Source organism: Lactuca virosa, chromosome 2, assembly GCF_052849685.1.
Source record: "Lactuca virosa cultivar CGN04683 chromosome 2, Lactuca_virosa_CGN04683_v6, whole genome shotgun sequence".
Taxonomy (NCBI): Eukaryota; Viridiplantae; Streptophyta; class Magnoliopsida; order Asterales; family Asteraceae; genus Lactuca; species Lactuca virosa.
In genome coordinates this window covers 172668960-172675758 of record NC_136427.1, presented here as the reverse complement: position 1 = coordinate 172675758, position 6799 = coordinate 172668960, and the positions used below count along the sequence as shown (strand labels likewise).

General features: G+C 37.2%; 1 long non-coding RNA gene across 2 annotated transcripts; it reads right to left on the bottom strand.

Moving 5' to 3' along the window:
- Window positions 1-939: 939 nt before the first annotated feature.
- LOC145159746 (uncharacterized) lies at window positions 940-6538 on the bottom strand. 2 transcript variants are annotated; one of them, XR_013737894.1, is made up of 6 exons: window positions 6175-6538; window positions 3013-3347; window positions 2842-2940; window positions 1776-2727; window positions 1540-1693; window positions 940-1448 (listed from the first exon to the last, which is right to left on the bottom strand). It is a non-coding gene; the product is annotated as an uncharacterized LOC145159746 (long non-coding RNA). The 2 variants fall into 2 exon arrangements; XR_013737895.1 differs by having other exon boundaries at window positions 1540-1658.
- Between the last annotated feature and the right edge of the window lie 261 nt (window positions 6539-6799).

Sequence of the window (6799 nt, the reverse complement as noted above, 5' to 3'; positions counted from 1 at the left end):
TTTTAAAAAGTCAAAAAATTCGTCTAAGAATAAAATGGTGAGTTTTCAAAAGTTAGGAAATAATATTTTTTTTTTGACTTTTAGTCATTTAAAGGGTAAATTATATTCAAAAGTCAAAAAAATTAAGGTAAATACTTTTTAAAACCAACTTTTGGCTTTTGCTACTTCAAAAGTTAAAACCAAAAAGCACTTTTGAGCACTTAAAAGTAATCCCAAACACCCCCGAAAGAGATAAAATTCGAGAAAATATTAAAAATCTATAAGGTGCTAAATTGGAGAACTTCAAGTTCGTTTTGGGTCGATAGACTTTTTAAACTTCTAGTGTTGCGACACCGATGACCGAATCAACTCATTCGGAGGCAGCGGCTGTTGGTTGTCACAGGACGGAAGAAACAAAAGTTAATAAAAATGTTGAAATTACAAAGTAAAAAAATAAAAAGGAAAAAAATGTCATTTTATAATAATTTAATGGTAGTTATCAAGGGAGTTAGCCAAAAAAAAATAACCATGAAACATTTTGAAATTATGAGGATCAACGGTGTAGCGTTTTTAGTATTTGTCGTTAATGTAATTCTTTTCAAAAATCATATGACCAATCGTGAGATTTTGTGTACAATAAATAATTATAAAAATGTGTAGAATATTTAAAAAAAAATAGTCTTTAGGAAAATATGATAGTTTAGAAATTTATTTAGAGTATCTATTCTAAGAAATTGAGTAATCTAACCTATATAAATGAAGTTTTTGAAAAAAAAAAACTTTTTTTTAAAATAATCATTTTGTCCGGAATAGGTCATTCTGGAGAGATCTTCAGAATACTGTAGTAGGATTTCGGACAAACATTACAAAATAGTCAAAAAAAAATTTGTATAATATGTGTTTGGGTTTTTTTTTTTGTTTTTTTGTTTATGTATAACATTTGTTTTTATAAAATCTATATTGCAAAATTAACACTGCATAGAATCTTAAAATCTATACAAAAATAATAATAAATACGTAAACTTAAATTTGTTTTAAATAATAGTGTAATGTTCAAATGGATTTTATCACCATACCCCAAAAAAATATCCGCCAATTGTTTATGACATGATCCATGCATCGCTTTCACTTTCTATCAACTACGATTTTCCAGCGATCAACGTCTCTAAGAACCAACACAAAAACACCCCACAATCTCCTCTACTGTCAACCTGTTGTGATACATCTTGGGCCTTTTCAAGGGTCATTTTGAAACTCTCAATGGGGATTGCATCAGTTGGGTTGGTACCACAGTAGTTGATACCCAGTAGCAGTTTGTGGATGCGGGCGGATATAGTTATAAACCAAAACCGATCTTCTGAACAATGGCCGCTCACTTAGTGACTACCGTTTATAGTCATTTTGAATGTCTTCAAATCCAAAACACCCAAAAACCAGTAAGCAGACGGTATATTGATAGGGATGTAAAGCTACACAAAAGGTTGGAATTAATTAATCATCAAATAACATTATATTATAAATTACTATTACTTAGGCAATGTAATCGAAACACAATTATACCGTATAACACTCAAACCAAGTTGGGTAAACGGATCCATCAACCATTTCACTCTAGTCAAATGCATCAGTGTTGAAACATGATGGTACAACCGTCTATCGAGCATCATCCCGTCTACGCTCTATCAACAATAAGATCCACATCGATCATGATGTGCTTCCAATCAAAAAATTTATAGTAAAGTAAGTATTGTTATTAGAATCTTAGTACGTAATGATTACATAATTATATAACTTACGTCACATTCCAACCAGCCCGTGTGAGTATCCCCATATAAGCGCATCCAAACTCGATCATCGGTATACTAGTGATAAAACGGTGAGCAAACAACAACGAAGCATCCCGTTCTTTATATTAAGTGTGTATGGTAGGTTCTGAAAGATTGTCCAACGGTGCTAGCTGTTGGCGTGCAACATATTTCCTCTTCATTTGTATCTATGGGGACTTATACCGTATGGACATAACTTTTTGGCATAGAGAACGCCTAAGAGGTGTTGGAGGCATTTTTTATTCTTCCCGGGGAATCTCTTTGACATCCGATGATTGAATATATGTTGAAGGCTGCCCAAGGCCGTCATTTGGATGTTGTTCAGGTGTACCTAACCCATAACCATGCTCCCAGAACTCATTGTTGTCTATGGTACCAACATCTTCCATGTTAAGTGCATGTACGGTTTAATAGTATTTAATTATAAACGATGCATTAACGGGTATACCATAAAGTTAAATAAAAAAATAGACGAGAGTGAAATATTAAATCAAAGTGCCACTACCCCCTTTGAGGCACCAAAATTATCTTCGACAGTCTTATTAATAAGTTTTAGAAGCATGGATAAAGTAGTGTCATGTTCTGTAATACGCATCTCATGTACCCTCAACTGCTTGCGGCATTCACGGACCTTGTTTTGTAACTTAGTAATAATTTGGTCCTTATCAGTTGATGGTACATTGGGTGGTGGTGGTGGTTGTGGTGAGTCGGATGCATTTGAACCTTTTGCAACATCTATTTGCGTCTTCTTTTGTCGAAGCTCATGGTTAGGCGAGTGTTGGGATAATGGTGTTAGGGAAGGTTCTCTGTGAACATCTGTGGTAGGTAAATCAGGGAGATCAATCCACGCCGAGCTAACTGTCCACCATTCAGCACGACTCTGATCTTCTGTCGGCTCCTACTTCTGTATAAGTCTATTATCCTGTTAACAAAATTATAAAATTATAAATAAACATAAATTATACATGCAGAAGAAAATTATATAATATAGAAGTAATTATATGTCGTTGATGATTATAAATTGGTTGCACTCAACTGCACGTAAAGGCTTCAGTTTCGACCATGCAACAGCCCAAGAGATCACATTCGGTTGTCAGGTACCAAACAAACTGCTCACAGGAAAACTCTCAATAATCTATATATAAAATAATAATGTATTAAAATATTACCAAACAAAAAATGTTAAATTTTTAATCATGTATTTTACCTTGAAAGTGTAGGGTGTACGTCGCTTTTTGAGGTTCTTTAGTTGTTGGTTCGACCGGATGTATAAGGTTTTTAACCTTATTGAATACATCCAATAGATGTGATTACAATTGATCCCAAATTATAGGTCTGGCAATCGGGTTGGGTTCGGGTTTACGGGTCACGGGTTAGCGGGTCAGAAAACATAAACTCAACCCAACCCATATAATATATAGGTTGGCGAGTAGGCGGGTCACGGGTTGACGGGTTGAAAACCTCAACCCAACCTATATAACCCGTTAAAGTATATGAGTTCGTGGGTTCACATGTTAATGGGTCAAACCCAACCTGCATAACCTGTTTAATAAATAAGCAAAACATTTTCAAAAAATGAGATTTTTTCAACATAATGTCATAAAGGATTAAAGTCATTAAAATCAAAAAAGATGTTTCCAACATAAACTCATAAAGTCATTAACATCCAAATAAAACAGAAAAATAAGCAAGTGAGCGAGAGTGGTAGATTTGTGTGTTTTCCAACTTTTCTCCCGTCGGTTGGTGGTGTGTGAGCTGAGTAGCCGACGAGTAGACGACATGTAGTCGAGGGATAGTAGGCTATCAGAGAATTGACGATGAGCGGCTGAAAGGGTGAGGACGTGAGGAGCGGCCGCCAGCTAGTGGTGGTCTGGTGGATGCGTTCTTTGTTCTTGACTCGTGAGTATCTCAAAATGTTGACATGTTTGTTTTCTTTTTTGATTAGGGCACCGCAAACGCAAACTAGCCACATACGAATACGGAAGGAATACAATGATACAGAATATTACAAATATAGAAGGAAATCAGATTTCATTAATAATTAAATATATCTATTTTTTTACATGTAAACTATATATACGGGTTGGTGGGTTGACCCGTGAACCCAAACAGGTAACCCAACCCAACCCATGAATTAAACGGATTGGCAGGTCAAAATTCTCAACCCAAACCCGTTTATTTTCGGGTTGGGTCAGTGTCGGGTTACAGGTTGGGTCGAGAGTTTCCACCCCAACCAAATTATCCTCCCTCATGGATATTTGCGATATAAAAAATTTCACAATTAAATTTGTAAAAAATATTAGTAATGATAATTAATATATATATATATATATATATATATATATATATATTAAAGAAGGACAATGCTTAGGAACAGTACTTGACCCTAATACTGTTCATAAGGTTATTTTAACTTAACCACAGTTTGCCGATCAGATTTCTTTCTTCTTGAAGCTTCTCGCACCGCCTCGGAGTCATCGGCTTTCTGACATCAATTGCTACGTGTGATCGCCTCCGTTTACAAGAGACTGCAACACCACCTCACTCAGTTAAGAAACCACTCACTCGATCATCTCCCCTCACAACAGATCCTTCACTCTCAGTTCGCCGTTTTTTGCAAACCTAAATTCCAGATCTTACCCTCGCTTCTATTATGTTGCTCTGTGAGGTCGTCCATGGCAAAGATGGAGTAAAATTAGAAGAAAAGTCTCCAACAATGTCGTTGTATTTCTTGCAATAAGTTGGTTTTTTCGATTTCATTCTCTAAGCCGCACTCCGTGTCTCGGTTTGTACGATTTCTAGCCCTAATTTCAGTCACTGAGTTGAAGGAAGGTGGTGACATTGAGGTCTCCTTCGATCATCTTTCTTCGTTGTCGACGTTTCTTCTCTACTTCTTATTTTCTTCCTTTTCTGTGTTCGATATTGGAATGTGGTGGCGCCATCCGCAGAGCATCACCGGTGAACTACCACCGATTTTAGTTCAGTTCTTCGACTCAGGTATGTTTCGGTCAAAAATTCTTCACTCCATCTACATCCACCGTCTCCATTAGCTCCGATTATTTTTTCTTGCATTGTCGTTATTTGTTTTCCCAACTTTTCTCCTACTATTTCCATTTTTTGGGATTATATTTATTTCTTGGTGAAGTAAGTATTGTGTCAAAAAAGTGTAGCTGAGGTATGCTGATTTTGATTTTTTTTTACCTAATATTTGTTCAATTTGGCTTGATTTGGTTACTCTATTTTTCTTTCTCATTAGTTTTTATTGTCTATTTCCAGTGTCCCGCGTAGCTTGAAAGAGTAAAATCATCACAAAAAAATGATTTTGGTGCAGGTAAGTATCCACACACATTGTTTTATAAATTCATGTTAATTTACTTTGTCCCATCTTAGATTGAAGTTAAGTAATGTTGGTAGTTATATCGACAAACATAACAAAGAAACATGTTATTGTATTGAAATTACATTTGTCGACTATGGTTGGACAACATAAAAGGTCTTCCACCTCATGAATTTGATTGTAAATCAAGGTAACAGATGAATGGATCTATTAAAACCCACTTTCTTTGAGCATTACTAGCCATTAACATATATTTCACTTTCTATTTTCCAGTGCATGCCATTGTTTCTGCCATTGTTTCTGGATTTGATATGTAATTGTTCAATTTGCATCCCAACTTGATTATCAATTATTCTTATTAGGTTTACATCTGGATGTTGATGGAACTTCCCAGACCATCAAATATCTCGAACAGGTTAGTTCTTCATAACTTCAATCCACTGGTCCAAACGCGGGTCCCGGCAATCCAAAACTAATCATCACAAAAATTAGGGTTTTCTAAACCCTAATTAGGGTTTCCAACCCAATCGTTTGCCAATCAGTCTAATGGTTGAAATTTTAGATTAATTAATGTTAAATAAGTCGGGTACCACCTACTACCACCTCGGGTAGTGGTGGTCAACGGCAACTCACTGCGCCAGCCACCATCTCGCGGTGGTGGTTATGATTCTAGAACAAAATACATCAAACGCATCCCAAATAACGGTCCAATCACATGTAAGAGCACACAGTCACCCAAAGTGGTGGCGGAATGGCGGCGTGAGGTGGCAGCCACCACCTCATGGTGGTGGTGACGGGTTTTTCGGCTAAATAACATACATACAACATAACACCACCAACACACGCCTAAAATACACAATAAATACACACACACACATCCACCCTCGTGGTAGCAGGCGGTGGTTGAGGGTGACAACCACCACCTCACAGTGGTGGTGGTGGATTCTCTTGCTTCCGACCAAGCAAACATACATACACCGCTTGCAATCATCGACACAGTCACTACATGAGATATAACACAGAAAAACATACCCGACAAGCTATCCTCGAGATGACGGCGGCAACTGAAGCATGAAAGAAGGCCACTGTAAGGAACGATGACAGCGGCGGAAGCCGGTTACCTGCTGCGGAGAAGAAACAGGAGCGAAATGCGACCAGAACAGCACCGGCAGCTACCATGCGTGGTTGTGAACGGCGAAAGAAAAGAAGAAGAAGAAGGAAGGTGGCGAACACACCCAACATTCACGCTGTTGACTGCTCTTGCCGGATGATAGGAACTCCGACGCTCGGCGGCTCGACTGGTCGGAAAACGAGCAAAGCGGGAGTGGCGGCTTAAGATCTCACATGACGGCTGCCTTATGGATTAGGGTTTCTCGATGATACCTCTTCAAACGGGAAGGGAAGGCACGGGTTTAAGTCCCGTGTTTTCCTTTAAAACTTTAAATCATATTTCACTTTTGGTCCCTCCTCTATAAAGATTTTTTAATTTAAATCTAGAAATTACCCTTTAGCCCTTGCCTCCAAAAATCCTTTCATAATAAGTCCAAACAAATTACCAATCATAACCTGACTTCTGAAATCCTTTTCAAATTAAATCCATACTTTACCAAACAGTCCTCAACCTTCAAAATTCTTTACAAACTAGTCTGGAAATTAC